Here is a 17,237-nt window from a genome sequence, read left to right as displayed (position 1 = left end):
AGCACAGTGACATAGGTACATAGGTAGCTTGCTGGATTAGCGTTATTGTTAAACAGGCATGCTATAAACAGCACGCCAGTGTGTCTCTGACTAAAGCATGCAGCTAGGTAAAGCAGGGCAGGGCGGGGCACGGTGAGGTGGGTGGGTGAAAATTAATGTGGCCAGTGGCCAGTCAGTGAGCCCAAATCTTTGCATAGACCCAAAGCTGCAGCTTAGTGTAACCTGTGCATTTATATGCCCCTGGTAAATGGAGTTTGACGCTGGAGATGCACAGGGTCATACTGTATAATATATATAAAGTTCTAATCATTATAAATTATTTTAACTGTTGAGCGCAGTGTGGAGACTGCCTAATGAAACAGCAGATAACACAGCAGATAAAGAGTGATTCATCACCCACTGGTGATCTGTGGTTCACTGGTAGAGACTGGTAGAGTTAAAAGACACTGCCGTGCACAGACCATCATTACCGGCGGTTATAAAGGGTGACGTAAGCGACATATCAGTAGCTGTGTGACCGACAGCCATGCAGGGGAGCTTTTAGAGCGGTGGGCTGGCGTATCAGTTTGGGTCTGAGTGTATTGATCCAGAGTTCTCCCTGCTGGATTTGTTGTTTCTATGGTCTGGCTGGCTGTGACACCACACTGCGAGAGAGGGCGAGAGAGAGAGAAAAAGAGAGAGAGAGAGAGAGAGGGAGTACATTTCAGTGACATTTTGTTGTATATAATGAGTTTCAATTTTTCATGCCTAATCAATTGTTCATGTTTTGTTAGCACTTCTCCGCCAGCATTCAGAAACAGCTCTAAAGGGCCGTATCACAGAAAATGGAATTTTCCTCACCGTTTTGAAGTCTGTTAAAGCTCCAAAATGCTCAGTTCAATACCGATTCCACACTGTTCACAAAGCCTGAAGACTGACAGACACACAGAGAGGGACATTTATGGGCAAAAATAAGCAGTTCGTAGTCCAAAAATGAAAAAGAGTAAACATATACACTGTAAACCCACACGTTGTTTGAACTCAAATGATTTAAGTCTGTTTTACATAAAATTGGATATTTCTAAACAATACTCAACTATTTTGAGTTAGTTTAACTTTTGTGGGCACAAACACATTCAAACTGAGATCTTTAAATTTAAACCAACTTATAATAACTGAGTTGTCATTTACAGCTTCTTTTCTATTGGCTTCTGTCACAATCTATTTGCATACTGGGTGTGTCCAACAGTTTCTGACACTCACCATCAGTGTGTAGTGACTTCCCCTGGGCTGCCTTAGAAATAAAACAAGATCCTCTTTAGTTGTAATAACTTGATGTTTTCATTTATGTTCATTCATTTAAGTTTTTATTCCCCATTACTTAAAAAAATTGAGCAAACCGGCTGCCTTAAAAAAGTTAACTCAACTTATCCGGTCTTACAGTATAACAAAAATAAAAAAGTTAAATCAACTTCCCCTTTAGTTGTAAAAACTTGATGTTCTAAGTTATGCTAACTTAAGTTTTCATTACCCATTACTTAACTTTTTTAAGGCAACTGGTTTCCTCAAATTTTTTTAAAGTTAATTCAATTTATCCAGGCTTACAGTATACACTCAAAAGAGCACCTACCTATTAATATTTCTTAATACAGTATTTGTAACACCTAATCTTCTCTAAATACACTACTAGTCAAAAGCTGAATGCTTACCTGTTCATTTGTAGCTCCGCCCCCTTGTTACCAGTCCCAGGTGTTTCCTGTTCCCAGTCCTTGTCCGTGTGTAAAATAGTCACCTTGTGCTTGTTTCCCCTGTCCGTGGTTGTGCGTGTCCTACATCGTCAGGTTGCTGTGTCTTTTTTTCCGTTTAGATTGCTTTAGTTAGTTTATTACATGTTAATTCTATTAGTCCTGTATGTTCGTGTACCTTCTTTTGAGTTTAGTTTTGGTTTATTGTTTGTGTTCTTGTTAATAAATTACCCTGTATTTACATCTGCTTCATGGCCTCCCTATTGCAATCCCTAACAACACCCCTATTTGTAATGGTCCAGTGGTTATTTTCTCATCTTATCAATACTGTTCACTTGTCAGACCTCTAATTCTTCTCTTCACTGCTGAATCTGAGACTAAAGGCTAAAGGTGCTGTTGCCATGTGGGTCAGCCAGATGTGACTTTTTCTGTACCTGATTTCTCCAATTTCTAAGAGTATTTTTAAGTTGAATGAAACAGTAATCATTAAAGCTTCTACTTTTAATAGTTACAGAGTTATCTGTGTTTCTGTTTCTAGTTATTATGAGGAAAGTGTGAATGTGCTGTGTGCAAGAGAATGCTGCAGTAGAGAGTGCAAATTCACTTTAATTTACAATTTAAATGTAATTGTTTAAAATCCATTTCTAAAGCAGAAATCAGTTTGTTTCATTTTTTTCAGCTGTAAGTTGATAACCAAAGACTTGTTTCCTAAAATTCACTTAAAAGTGCCTTTGTCTGTTTTTAACAGTGGTGTGCAGTAAGGTGTGGCAGTAGGTGCATGTAAATCATGATATAATATTTAATCAGGAAATATATTTATAATTATTGTAAATGTAAGAATATATTTCATACAGTAAATAAACTAAAAATAAAAACAGCAACTAATTCAAAGCATTAGTCTATGTTTTTCAGTTGCTACAGGACTCTAGCAGTACTGACCAATCAAAACTGCTTTTTAAAATGGCTTCTGCCCCCTGTGTGTCTGCGTGTCCCTTCTCCTGATTTTGTGAAGGGTGTAGTAATGAGTTTATTAGCAAAGTCGTAGGACAAACGAACCAATCAGATTAATGATTTTCACTACGGGGGCGGGGCCATGGCTGTCTAACCCCTTCTCAGCAGTGTTCTGATGAAGGGGCTATGCATTGGTTAGTGGTAAAACAGAGCTCATGCTGGATTAGTTCAATAGTATTGATAATATAATGGAATTGCTACGGTAAATGAGACAGATATTGTGTCATATCTGATTAAAAAGCCTTTTTCAAAGATGCCCTTCAATGTGAAACAAATTCAAAATAATAGGCCACCTGACTGGTGAGTTTTTGTGTGTACTTAATGTTTTGGCTGTAGGCATAACATTACAGTGATCTTTGTTGAGCGGCTGTACTTGTAGACAAATTAATCATTAAAAAACTTTGTTGTGGTATATTGTACATTGTACTTTTGTCGTTTGTAGCTGTACTTGTGGGCTGTTAAAGTGTATTAAGTAAATATAACTAACTCAAGACATAAATATGTAGTTCATGTAATATTGATCTACAGTCATATGAAAAAGTTTGGGCACCCCTATTAATCATAATCATTTTTAGTTCTAAATATGAGTTCTAAAAAGTATGGGCACCCTTATCATTTTATTGATTTGAATACTCCTAACTGCTTTTTACTGACTTACTGAAGCACAAAATCGGTTTGGTAACCTCATTGAGCTTTGAACTTCATAGCCAGGTGTATCCAATCATGAGAAAAGGTATTTAAGGTGGCCAATTGCAAGTTGTTCTCCTATTTAAATCTCCTCTGAAGAGTGGCATCATGGGCTCATCAAAACAACAACAAATGATCTAAAAACAAAGATTGTTCAACATAGTTGTTCAGGGGAAGGATACAAAAAGTTGTCTCAGAGATTTAACCTGTCAGTTTCCACTGTGAGGAACATAGTAAGGAAATGGAAGACCACAGGGACAGTTCTTGTTAAGCCCAGAAGTGGCAGAACAAGAAAAATATCAGAAAGGCAGAGAAGAAGAATGGTGAGAACAGTCAAGGACAATCCACAGACCTACGGTGGCCGAGAAAGCCCAACGCAGTGCAAATGGAAAAGCGCTGCAAAAGCACAAAACACATCCATCAAAATTACAACACAGGCGCAGCAACTAGAAAAACGTGCTGCAACTAAAAAAACGCGCTGCAAATAGAAAAACGCGCTGCAAATAGAACCACAACACAACGGAAGTGAGTCACAACACAACGGAATTTTCCCGGGGGACCTTAAAAGATACTGTACCAGCTAAGCTGCGTCTTCAGTAACGTCTCGGACTTCACTATGTGTACAAAGGACAATAAGTGGCAAACAAGGCGTTTTGTGAAGCAGAACTTTTAATAAACATAACTTACTTTTCAGAAGCTTGTTTGCCACTTATTGTCCTTTGTATACAGCTGGTACAGCATCTTTTAAGGTCCCCCGGGAAAATTCCGTTGTGTTGTGACTCACTTCCGTTGTGTTGTGGTTCTATTTGCAGCGCGTTTTTCTATTTGCAGCGCCTGTGTTGTAATTTTGATGGATGTGTTTTGTGCTTTTGCAGCGCTTTTCAATTTGCACTGCGCTGGGCTTTCTCGGCCACCGTACAGACCACCTCCAAAGAGCTGCAGCATCATCTTGCTGCAGATGGTGTCACTGTGCATCGGTCAACAATACAGCGCACTTTGCCCAAGGAGAAGCTGTATGGGAAAGTGATGCGAAAGAAGCCATTTCTGCAAGCACGCCACAAACAGAGTCGCCTGAGGTGTGCTTTTGCATGTTTTGCATGCTGTTAGAACTAAAATGATTAAGATTAATAGGGGTGCCCAAACTTTTTCATATGACTGTATGTGTAGGTCGGTGAAGGTGGGGTGTTGCAGAAAGGGTACCCATTATATTAACTTCATACCATTGGTTTTAAAAACCAAGGAGATGTGCATAGACTTCAGAAGGTAAAGGCCCTCTGCTCAGCAGCCAATCTCCATCGAGGGGGTCAATGTGGAAGTGGTCAAGTCCTACAGATACCTTGGTGTGCACCTGGACGATAGGCTGGACTGGTCAGTGAACACTGACTCCCTCTACAGGAAGGCCCAGAGCAGACTGTACTTCCTCAGAAGGCTTGGGTCCTTTAACATCTGCCAGAAACTCCTGCTGATGTTCTACCAGTCTGTGGTAGCCAGCGTCCTCTTTTACGCTGTAGTGTGCTGGGGAGGCAGCATCAGCAAGAGGGACGCTGGACGACTGAACAGGCTGGTGAGGAAAGCTGGTTCTGTGTTGGGACTAGAGCTGGAGTCCTTAACACCACTGGCAGAGAGGAGAGCCCTCAGCAAGCTGCTGAACATCATGGACAATGTCCACCACCCTCTGCACAGCACCATCACCAGGCAGAGGAGCTCATTCAGCGGCAGACAACTGTCCCAGTCCTGCTCCACAGACAGACTCCGAAAGTCTTTTGTCCCTCAGGCCATAAGACTTTTCAACTCATCTCAGCACAGCAAACTGAAGACTCTGTGACACCTTTTCTTTCCAGCAATTCTGGCCACACCATGGACATACCCCCATCTATCTATGGTCACACTATCTTGCTGATGCCCATAACACTATTTTTATAGTTCTACCCTATTTTGCACTAGTAGTTCATTCACTAGTTCATTCATCTACTGTTTACGTATCATTTGCACTGCTAAATTAAAATTATTATATAACTGTGTTTGCACTTTCTGTATGGCGGACATCAGTTATCCTTATCCTTACTTTATGCACATCAACTGGTGTTCGCTGTCTATTGTGTTCAACTGCACTACCTCCACACACACACACTAAACACTGTACTTTTATAATTTCTTTTTATTTTTTATTTTGTTGTATTTATATGTATCATTTATATTTTTTTTATCTTTTTGTAACTTTGTGTACTATACACACCTGCTGCTGGATGTCAAGAATTTCCCCTCGGGGATCAATAAAGTATCTATCTATCTATCTATCTATCTATCTATCTATCTATCTATCTATCTATCTATCTATCTATCTATCTATCTATCTATCTATCTAATATCTCAGCATGGTAGTGAAAGAACAAGTAGCATATCAAGTATAAAAAAGTCGCATTACAAAGTGTCTTTTCGTGTGTGATAAATTTATTTTAGTATGATCTCGCTAAAGGCAGGGGGTGATATTCTTTTTGGGCGAGATTTTTAATCATGCTGTGCGATCGTGTTATTTTTGGCATTTAATTCACAGTGAATGCCAAAGCCTCACATTTCATCCCACCGCTCTTTCAATAAATGAATCACTATCCAAACAGCTCTTTTAATAGCAGTGTAAAAGCTTTTACCTGTGACCCCACACAGCTGGAGCTGGGCGAACACTTTAAAGTGGGATGGATGGAATAAAGCTCCAATTTTTTAAACGATCTGCTGTCCCAGCTGTTATGAACACAGCTTTACACAAACCATGCTGATTTTTGTAATACGGTGTGTGTTCGTGGGTAGAGGTGTTGGTTGGGTGGGTGGTGTGGTGTCGGTGGGCTATGAACCTTATAGAACCTGTATTTGTACAGGATAATACTACACTGTAAAACCAGATAAGTTGACTAAACTCAAAACATTTGTTGTAACCGATAACCTAATACATTTTAAGTTCATGTAATATACTTTTTAAGTACAGTGAACTTAACAAATACATATGCATATATATTTAAAATTAATATTTTCCTGGACTTGTATTTAGTCTTCCTTCTGGTTTCATTTAACTATTTTTTTTAAATACTCATAGAAAAGTAGATGAAAGAAAACATTAAAGAATTAAAAGTACTGAGAGCACAGTGAGAACACAGAGTTACTGCAGCTCAGTAAATGATGCTTGTTCTACAGCCTACAACACAGAGACCAAGCATTTAATCATAATATGTGAATAGGTAGCCCCGGGGGAATCACTACACACTGATGGTGAGTGTTAGTCAGAAACTGTTGGACACACCCAGTATGCAAATAGATTGTGACAGAAGCCAATGGAAAAGAAGCTGTTAATGGCAACAGACTAAACTCAGTTATTATAAGTTGATTCAACTCAAAGATCTCAGTTTAAGAGTATATGTGCCCACGAATGTTCAACTAACTCTCTAATTTTATGTAAAACAGACTTCATTTATTTGAGTTCAGACAACTTCTGGGTTTACAGTGTACAGTTATTAGTTATTATTAAGTGTATTTACATGCACTGCATGATCAGATTACTACAGAATATTACTACCAGAGCAGGAGCGTCCCTCACTACCTTTAAGAAACTCCTGAAGACAGAGCTCTTCTAAGAGCCCTTACTCTCCTAACACCTCTAACACACTAACTACTTCTAACCTCATTTCCCTTTTCCCTCTATTCCTCATCCCACCATTACCCCTTGACCTCCTTTAGGTTCTGCATAAAAATGTTTTTTTTTTCTATTATGTAAGTCGCTTTGGATAAAAGCATCTGCTAAATGTAATATCATGTAATATAATGAATATTGAAAATAGAGTTTGACTGTAATCCAATCAATTTTTCACATGAACTTGAGTAAATCATTATTTATATTTTTACTTTGTATCAACCAATAAAATCACAGAATAAAATGTGATCATACATCAGCATCATACAAAGTCCTTTTTTTTTTTTTTTTTTTTACAGAGTCCCTGAAGGGACATGGTGTATTTTCTTTTACGAGCACCACATACTAAGTGTTTAGCACCAGATACTAAGTGTTTAGCACCAGATACTAAGTGTTTAGCACCAGATACTAAGTGTTTAGCACCAGATACTAAGTGTTTAGCACCAGATACTAAGTGTTTAGCACCACATACTAAGTACTACATATTGGTGGGCTTAAAGCTACCTTTAGCTATCCAGCTAAAACATTCCCCACTAAAATAGTGTAACAGTGTTGCTAACATTAAATAACCGAGCTAACGTTAGCTAAAACGTTCCTCAATTAAATATTAATCTTTGCCTCAGCATTCCAATACTTTTGGAGGGCATTCAAAAATATTATTTATAAATTAAGCTGACAAGTTCACTACACATGCCGACATACTTCTGTTTTTTGTGCATGTACATCAGTGATAAAGATCCTAGCATGATAAGGATTCTATACAAATAGCACTGAAACACAGAGTTTGCTGCAGTAGTCAGAACACAACCATACCCTTATTATTTCTTTCTAAAGGTTCTGCCAACATACTGTAGACAAGAAATAAAAAGACCCTGCAACAACCATATTAAACCAATAAAACTCCTCAAAAGCAGAGTGAAATTTAGCTTAGCAAGTCTGCCCAAGGCAAGAGTTTTTTGGAGGATTTTATTGATGAAATATTGTAAAGAAAGAGCACAAATGCTTAAAAAGAGAACAATTCTTCTTATATTCTTGTTGTTTTAATTTATTTGACTGAAGTTAATACCAGACTACACTGTTAAACTAGATTTAAGTAATGTGATACATGTGCTAATGAAGAATATTAAGCTACACCACTGCGTATGATGTTTTGTTTTGTAGCTGCAAACACAACAGCATTCATTCGTCAGAGTTTATGGGTGTATTTCACTTATTTTTATATAGTGTGCACCAAAGCTATAAGTGCTATTTCTGCCCTCTTGTGAATCAATGGCTTAAATTATAGATGTATCCTTAGTTGTATTGTTACATTAATACAAATTAATTTAAATATGTTTCATTTTGCTATTGCTTGCATGCATGTAGGTGATTATGTTTCTTGACAGAAAAACTGAATAGGAAGAAAAAGAAATAAAAAAGTGAAGAGAGAAAAATAAAATGTTTTGCAGGCCACTACTGCAAGATTTCAGAAGAATCAATTAGTAAAAAGAACACATTGTTACAGATTAATTACAGTTGTACAGTTTGTGCAATTACACACAAATATGTGCTTAATAATTAATGTGTAACAATGTGTACTTTACCAGTAGCTAAATTGATTATATTATAATAGTTGCTATGCTATGTTTGCCCACTTGTGACTGCGTAATTTAACTATGGATGTATCTATAGTTAAATTTTATATTAATAGGAGTAAATTTCAATAAATATAGTTTCATAGTTTTGCTATTGCTTTTTTGCATGTAGTTGGTTCTTTGACAGAAAAACTGAAAAAAAAAAAATCTAAGGAGGAAGAAAAAGAAATCCAAAAATATAAAAGAGAAAAATAAAACATAATTTGAGAAGAACTAACACATATTTTGTAGGCAACTACTTTTCAGGTGAAAAAAATTGTATGTTGGTCATTTAGGAAGAAAAAAAGGTTACACTCATACTCATACATAACATTTCTGTAGTAACTGTGTAGTTAATAGTGTAACTACTGGTGAAGTACACATTGTTAAAGATTTATTACAGCTTTAAAGGTTATACAATTACTTGCATTATGTTTGTAAAAATGTATAATTGACCAGTAGTTACACAGATTATTATTATGTTATTACATAGACTGTTAATGTGTAATTACACAGTAATTAGAGACCCTTTATACATTGGAACTAAACTAAAAAAAAATGGCTTGACTCCTTAAACCTTAAGTCAGTGATTCAGTTATTCATTTTAAAGCAAATACTATGTTTACTCATTTCCATTTTACATCCCATAAAGTTGATGATGTACAAACTTTAAAGGGTTTATTTTAATGGATCTCCAACCCAAAGATCTCCAGAACTAGAAGCATGTTGTGCCGGATTAGACTGTGTAAAGCCTTGCTCTGCATATTGAAATTCTACATTTTGAAATGAAAAGTTTGCCATCCTGAACTAACCTCGTGTCACACTCATTTTTTCCCCCCGTTTCCATGGCAACAAGAGCCCATGGGTACACAATGTTCACAACACAGGTGCGACAAGCCGTGGCGGTGTAGGACGGCCGTAACTGCTGTATGATGCTGAATAGCAGCAACTTCAATTATTACACTATTCGTGACCTTCCTCCGCGGATGACACAACCTCTCCTATAATATCAGTTCCAGCGCTGTGGTTGGTATTGTGTTGCCTCCGCAGCAAAGTAAACGCTGAGAATGGAAGAAAAAAAAGCATCGGTTCTTATAAAAGGAGGAGAAATCTTAAGTTAAAACTGTTTATTTTATTTTAAATTAATCTTTAAAAACAAAAGCTACTTGTATATTAGTTTATTATATCTTCTGAGGCATGCATAATCAGAAATACACTTAAATAAAGCTTATTTTGTAATAAAAGGGTTTGTTATGACAGTAATGTTGTACCTCAAGGGCATGAAATAGACCTGGGTTATTGAGCACAAGGTTGTGAATGAATGAAGAAAGTTACACCTATATAGTGCCTTTCTAAACACCCAAGGATGCTTTACAATAACGTTTTACACACAACCATTAACACTCAGCACTCGATCTTTACACATCGGTGAGAAGTGGCAGCCAATCACACACGGTGTACTCTCAACCATTCACCTGTTTACATCAGGCACTAAAGAGTTGACCCAGAAAACAAGTGGCAATCCATATTCAGTCATACACACATTCAAACACATACAGGTGCATCTAAAAAAATTGAATATCATTGAAAAGTTACTTTATTTCAGTAAATTAGTTAAAAATGTGAAACTCATATATTATAAAGATGTATTACACACAGAGTGATCTATTTTAAGCGTTTATTTCTTTTATTGTTGATGATTATTATGGCTTACAGCCAATGAAAAACCCAAAAAAACAGTATCTCAAAAAAATTATAATATTATATAAGACCAATTTGTACTTTTGGCAGTGTGGGCAGTGTGCCAAGTCCTGCTGGAAAATGAAATCCACATCTTCATAAAAAGTTGTCAGCAGAGGGAAGAAGCATGAAATGCTGTAAGATTTTGTGGGAAAACAAAACTGCACTGACTTTAGACTTGATAATAAAACACAGTGGATCAACACCAGCAGATGACATGACTCTCCAAACCATCACTGATCATCAGTCAATTTTACATTTCATTTGTAAATGAAGGGATAAATCAGAGTCTGGAGGAAGAGTGGAGAGACACACAGTCCAAACTGCTTGAGGTCTAGTGTGAAGTTTCCACCAATCAGCGATGATTTGGAGAGACATGTCATCTGCTGGTGTTGATCCACTGTGTTATATTATCAAGTCTAAAGTCTTCTTCATGCTTCCCTCTGCTACTGACAACTGTTATGGAGATGCAGATTTTTTTTTTTCATTTTCCAGCAGGACCTGGCACACTGCCCACACTAAGTACCAAAAGTACCAATTTGTCTTATAAACAGTACAGTATGATATACATTTTTTATTTGAATGCATTTCCACTTAAGAAAAACAATGAAAAACAGTTGGAATGATCCTACAACAATGCAACAATTTAACAGGATTTAACTTGCTACGATTTTAATTTTCTTATCTGCACTATTAGTACCAACATTCCCCCCTTCATTGTTCTACAGATTATGTTCAGCTGAGTTTCTGAATAACAGTCAAATTCTGGAACTCCCATTTCTCTCAGGCCAAAAGCACTTATTCTAACCAGACCATCACTGTCAGCCAGGGCTCTCATGTGAAAGAGTTAATGCATGTCTGGGAAAGCAGCCCTGGAGCTCTCATCCTGATAACAACTGACCAATCCCCAATCACGGACTACAGTCCCACAAACCCACACTGCTGCCATCATCCCTATCTCCCTGTGAACCACAATCAACCCCCATCCATTTCTCTGTCTCATTGCTTGACCTCCACAGGGACCTCCCCCTCATTCCATATTCCTCTTCCGATTCATTTTTCAAAGAGTGGATCATCATCTCTCTCATTCTGACTGGACAAAAGTTGTTATCATGTACAACCTGTATATCTAGAACATGCTTCAGATCAGAAGAACACATTCAGTTATTAGCCTATTGCTGACCTTCAGCAACAGAGGGAACAACCTGTTGCAGAATATAATACAATCATTTTTGTAACACTTCATATAAACCCTGTATTCATAATATGCATAATGCATTATATGACATGTATAATACCTTATAATGACTGTAATAAGCCTGTATAATAACTCATAAGTACTTACAGTGACATTTATAATACATTATAAACTACAGGTGTAAGTGTTTATAAAGAAAAGGCTTATAATGCCTTATAATATCTGTTCATAAGAACATTGTGCAATGTAGTGTTATAATGCACTATAACAGAGATTTGGTATATTTTTATATAATGCATTATAATATGCAGCTATGATTTCTCAAATTGAGCTTTTATAAGTGTGTAACACATTATAAAGCCTTATATACAGTCATTACTGGCTTTAAGTGAAGTGTGTTTATAAATGCCTTTTCAAAGGCATAATAACATTTACTTGTTTAAAAAACATGTCTAAAACACACTTCACTTAAAGCCAGTAAAGAGCACTCATGATGCTCTATAAGACATTACAGTGAGGAATAATAAAATTTACTTCACGTTTAAAAAGCATATGAAAACACTTCATTTAAAGTCAGTAATGACTGTATATAAGGGTTTATAATGTGTTACACACTTATATAAAAACTTAATTTGAGAAATCATAGCTGCATATTATAAGGCATTATACCAAAATATGCCAAATATTTGTAATAGTGCATTACAACACTACATTGTACAATGTTCTTATGAGCAGATATTATAAGACATTACACATTGTTTCTTTATAAACCCTTATACTTGTAGTTTATAATGTGTTATGAATGTCACTGTAAGTACTTATGAGCTATTACACAGGCGTATAACAGTCATTATAAGGTATTATGCATCTCATATAATGCAATGTAATTTCTAATGCTGGTGTAATGTGGCTGTTGTGGGACCGACAGAAATGGTAAAAAAACGTTATTGAGTTATTTTTGATGTTTTTGAATTTGGATTAAATCATTAAAATTCAGGATTGAGAAATGTCTTTTTCAGTTCTGATACTAATAAGATACATAAACTTTGTACATACTGTAGATCAATACCTCAAACCAATCCAATACCATTGTTTAGTCAATTGTTACAGACCTCCAAACTTCATATGGCCTTTAGATTAGCTCAAGAACAGTATGTTAGAGAGCTTTATGGATTGGGTTTCAATAGAAGCTTCATCCAGGCCTCATATCACCAAGTGCAATACAAAGTGCCGGATACAGTGGTGTAAAGTACACCGCCACTGGACTCTAGAGCAGTGTAGATGTTCTAGAGCAGTCTATCACACTTCTCCATCTAGCAATCCAATGAATGAGCCATGGGTTGCCAGTTGTCAGGAGAACAGAACTTGTCTGAGTGCATTGTGCCATGTGTAAAGTTTGGTAGAGGGGGGATTATGCTGTAGGTTTTTTTTTTTAGGAGTTGGGCTCAGCTTCTTTGTTCCAATGAATACAACTTTCTAGGAACAGTTTGAGGATGGTCCATTCCTGTTAAAACATGACGGCACACCAGTCTTTGGAAATTCTATAATATGTCCAATTTTACTTCTGGCACAAACTATCAGACCTCGACTGAACTCTGATTATTCACACCTCCTTTCCATGTTTCCATAAGCATGCTGGCCAGTGTTCAACATCACTTACAGGATAACACCTCACAACCTATACAAATGTGGGGGTTCCCTAAGCTGTGCCCAGATTTTTGGCATTAAGAGTGTAAAAACTCTTAGTGTATAAAACATGTATTAAAAATGAAATTTTAGTCAAAAAAGAAATAGTTTATTTACATTTCAAACGTAAAAACCATTAAAGATGGATGAAATATGAAATTCTATCATGCAATAATTGGTATTTAATCTAGGCTTTTTCTAAATTCAAAAGAAAACATTTAATATTATTACGAATTATTACGGGCACTCAGTGCCACTAATGCAAAGCATCACACGTGCTAACCGCACAACACGCACGGCACTCCTGCATGGCTAAGATAGGATTGCGCAGCTGACGGTTGACTGTTGTCAGGGTTTTAATCAGTCAGTGGCGCCCCTGTGTTTTCCACTGCTAAAATAGCAACAAGTCATATATTTTTCCTAAATCCACTTCAGTTCCACACTTCAGTTTCGCACAAAGTGTGAAAATAGACTGTTGACGTAGGGTAAGACAACATTGCAACGCACCTGTGTGTAGGATAGGGTGTATGATAGGGCCCACTGTGTTTATTTTTTTATAACCTGTGGGAACCTGTGGAAAAAATATATAGAGATATTTCAGGTTAAGCATGTTTTAGACATTGAAACTGTTGTATATGTTGGTATAATGTGCTGTATCATGTCTAAAGATGTGCTATTGTGCTAATAATCACATTTTCTGCATTTAATCCATGCCTATCAAGTCAAAAATAGGTGGAGTAGATAAAGAAATGTGCCTCATTTGATAGTGGGAAAGTGGCTTGAAGGGATTACGGCTTATTGCCTTGCATGGGGTCTCCCAGTCATAAGAGGACTGTGTAGCTCTGCTGAACTAAGATGCTGGTTTTTCTTATAATCCTTTCTGCTCGGAGTCTGCTCTCGAGAGGCACTACAGCTACTGAATGCATTAACGCTACTTGCTTTCAACATCAGCCCTCAAATCTCTGATTAAACCTTCACACGCCATGCAACTGCCTTTCATCTCAGGCTCCCCTTCGCTTACACTGGGAGGTAGTCCAAGCGTCCCCAAATACTTCAGCATTCAGGGAGAAACTGTATTTAGTGTACAAAATATTATGCGTATAGTTGAGTGAAGTGAACGCCAAATCCAAAAAGTGGTTCAAGAGGAGATTTACAAATAAAAGCCGCAAAATATGAAATCCTACATTTATTATAAGTGCTTGATTAGTGTACATAAATATAGAGATGGCTGGAAGTTAAATTCACTCAGTAGACGAGTTACAGCAATCAGCCATTACATTAAAACCACCTGGCTTTTACAGTGTATAGGGGAAAAAAATAAGAGACCACTTAAAAATGATGAGTTTCTTAGATTTTATCAAACTAAAAACCTCTGGAATATAATCAAGAGGAAGACGGATGATCACAAGCAATTAAACCAAACTGAACTGCTTAATTTTTGCACCAGGAGTAAATGCATAAAGTCATCCAAAAACAGTGTGTAAGACTGGTGGAGGAGAACATGCCAAGATACATAAAAACAGTGATTTAAAATTGTAGGGTTGTTTAACAAAAAGATTGACTCTTAAAACTTTATTAATACGAAATTGTTTTATTTGAATTATTTTAGGTCTGAAAGCTCTGCTTTTGTTATTTCAGCCATTTCTCATTTTCTGCAAATAAAAAATGCTGTAAATGACAATATTTTTTAATTTGGAATTTGGGAGAAATGTTGTTTATAGTTTATAGCATAAAACAACAATGTTTATTTTACTCTTTAAACATATATACCTATAAAAAGCAAAATCAGAGAAACTAATTCAGAAACTGAAGCGTTCTCTTAATTTTTTTTCCAGAGCTGTATATATGGGTGTGAACAGGTGAAATCAATATTCCGGTGATTGACTTCCTGGAGGTGCAATGACATGTGAGTGGTGCGTGGTTGTGTGTGGTGCTTTCTGGGTATCGGAGTCCGGAGTGTGGGAGAGACAGGAATTAAAAAAGTATTTTAAATTTGGTCAATCCCAAATATTTTGTTTGATCGATAAATTTTGTAACAATAATCCAAAGTTTTATTTTTAACAGTGCAACCATTCTGCTCTTTCTTTAGTAAATAAGCATTAGTAAGAAATGATGTTATTTACAGTGGGAAAAGTAGGATCTTGATAAGAAATGCAAATTGATACAGTATATGCTGTGCATCAAAGTAGTTCTGCATTTCCTTTTTCTTCTTTGAGTCTGAAGAGAACCTTCCCTTCCCGTCACTGTGGCTGAATTCAGTCCTGCACTGCTAGTGCTCTGCTTTGGACCCACAGACCTGCTCTTATCATTGATGCTCTTTCATAGTGAATGTGCATATATCTTTGTCTCAACTGTCATTAAACATGCCCTTTCTCTCTCACTCTCTTTCTCTCTCTCTCTCTCTCTTTCTCTGCTGCTCTCGCACTTCCTCGGCGGTGGGGTGCGGTGTTGAAGACCCGTCATCATCTTGTGCTGAACATCTTTAATGGAACCCTGCAGTGGCTTCAAAGGGAAATGGAAACCTTCATGTCGCTGTAATCCCTGCGCCAGACTCTGAAGCAGCCCGGGCTTCTATATTGGAAAGGCATCAGTAAACCGAACTCGGCCTGAGCCGAGCCGAGCCGAGGCTATCGGCGGGGGAATCTCTCCTGCACACAGAAACCCAATGGTTTAATTTCCTGCCTGAAAAGCAGCAGGACGTGGAAAAGTAATGCCGCACCTTGATTGTCTTGTTTCCATACAATCTTTTTTATTACACGCTACCGCTAATACGATAATACACTCCTTTGTCAGTCTTTAAGCTGGAGGCACAGACTGCTCCATCGATTCCAGCTTACCTGCTCCCTGCTCGCAGACTGGTTGAGTGCAATCAATCACACGCCGCCTGATCCGGAAAGAAACGCTTTAGACTCGGAGAGAACAAAAGGATGGAAGAGTTATGGGGAGACTTCTTGGAGAATGATGTGGGGCTCAGAAAAAAACCCTATAGAACAGGAATCAGCGATGTGGCTCACAAGCATGAAACAACTGGACTGTGAGGTTGTTTGAACTATAATGAACGATAATGAAAAAAAAAAAAAAAAAAATGCTTCTCTGTCTCCCTGTTGCGCTCGGCGTGACTTTAGTTTCAATTTGTTCTCGTTTTTCCACCCGTTCTCAGGATCCCTATCTCCTTATAAGGGCAGTTTTTTCACTAGCTTGGGCAGTGGTAGTGTATTGTATTTTCCTTTCTTTTTGGGTTTACCTGCTTTGAATTCAGCTGTTCTGAATCTGGGTTCAACAACCCTCTGGGCTGGAGAGCTACTAGTCTGTAGCACTCCATCCCATTACGCTTCATTTTCCAAAACAGAATGTTTTTTTGTCGCCCGCCACGCAATAGTTTGAAAAATTGCCAATCCCTACTATAGAACACTTTATTTGAAGGGTACCTACATACGCAAAGGCTTCATGTATGTGTATGAGCAGCTTATGACTTTTTTTTTATAAAAATGAATGAGTCTGCATTGATAGTTTGGACAAACCTCTTCTTCTCTTTTTTTTGCTTTTTTTTTTTTTAAGATTTAATATTGAAGACTATTTTAAAGCTCCATACTGTAACACGGAGGAGGAGGCAGGATGCAAGTGCAAGTCTTTTTTATTATCCATAATTAAACTAACAAAGAAAGGAACACTAGGGAGTATAAAAAGAAAAGGTAACTAAAACAAAACACTATGAAACAGAGGATAAACTAAAATACTGAACCCAACAAGCAAACTAAGCAAACAAAGAAACAAACTAAATAAAGCAAATCTGAGACACTGAGGACAAACAACACAACAGGTCTGAGGCTAAACAAAACATTTAAACACGATCTGGAAAGATTAACGAACACAGTCACACAAAAAGCGCGACAGAGAAC

This window comes from Astyanax mexicanus, chromosome 9 (assembly GCF_023375975.1).
Source record: "Astyanax mexicanus isolate ESR-SI-001 chromosome 9, AstMex3_surface, whole genome shotgun sequence".
NCBI lineage: Eukaryota > Metazoa > Chordata > Actinopteri > Characiformes > Acestrorhamphidae > Astyanax > Astyanax mexicanus.
This window is presented reverse-complemented; position numbering follows the sequence as displayed.